Genomic DNA, 1,065 nt, shown 5'->3' with positions numbered 1-1,065 from the left:
GGGGCGGGGAGCGCGCGCCGGGGAGCGGGACCCCACGGAGCGGGCTACGCCGGGGCGGGGCCCCAGCCCCCCTCCCAATCCCTTCGTGTCCAGGGTGGGTGAACGTTTTCGTTTTCCCGCGGACGTTCCGAATGGGGGAGTTGGGGTGAGCCCCCACCCAGCCCACCTCTACCATGCTTGGCTTTCTGGGCTCACCACTTCTTCCCATATCCCACCCCATGTCTGATCCCGGTAACTCTGCCCGCCGTGGCACCCTGCATCTGCAGGAGCCTGGCTGGGCTCCCCACTGGCTGGTCCTCACTTGGGCTCACCCGAGGTGGGAAGGCCATGAGCAGGATCTGGATTCAAGCACCTGTCACCGTGAGCCCCCGAGAGTGTGGCTGGAATTCCCCCTCCCTGCCACCTGGCTGCCCCTTACCTGTGTGACTGTCACGGCCCTCCCCCGCTCCCATTTTTTCTTTAAATGGGGAAAATGCCTACTGACGTCCTTAGCCAGGGTGAAAAGATAGATGATCCTAAAAACACCTCCAAGTGCTAAATCCTTTGGAGGTGTGCAGGCAAAAGTCTCTGTTTTCCCTCTAAGTTGCTTAGGATAGGTACTCACGTGGCCAATATACTGTTTCAGAATCCTAAATGTCTCTATGTGGTATAGCCAGTGGCACCAAAGAATGAATGGCCCTTGTTCAAGACCCAGTTTTCTATCACTGAATGTGTTAGCACCTAAGAGAGGCAAACCAGCGCTCTCTGGAGTTGAGAAAATTGCCTATCCTTACCAACGAGTATTAAGGGAGAGCAAAGTCTAGCCCATTTGGTCTTTAAGAAGCAGTGAAAGGCCAGGAGCGGTGGCTCATGCCTGTAATCCCAGTACTTTGGGAGGCTGAGACTGGCAGATCACTTTGAGGTCAGGTGTTCGAGACCAGTCTAGCCAATGTAGTGAAACCCTGTAAGAATACAAAAATTAGCTGGGTGTGGTGACACACCTGAAATTCCAGCTACTTGGGAGGATGAGGTGGGAGGATTGCTTGAACCCAGGAGGCGAAGATTGCAGTGAGTGAGATCACACCA

The sequence above is a fragment of the Sapajus apella genome, unplaced genomic scaffold, assembly GCF_009761245.1.
Source record: "Sapajus apella isolate SASKATOON/1434 unplaced genomic scaffold, GSC_monkey_1.0 scaffold59, whole genome shotgun sequence".
NCBI classification, from domain to species: domain Eukaryota; kingdom Metazoa; phylum Chordata; class Mammalia; order Primates; family Cebidae; genus Sapajus; species Sapajus apella.
Note: the sequence above shows the minus strand (reverse complement) of the source record.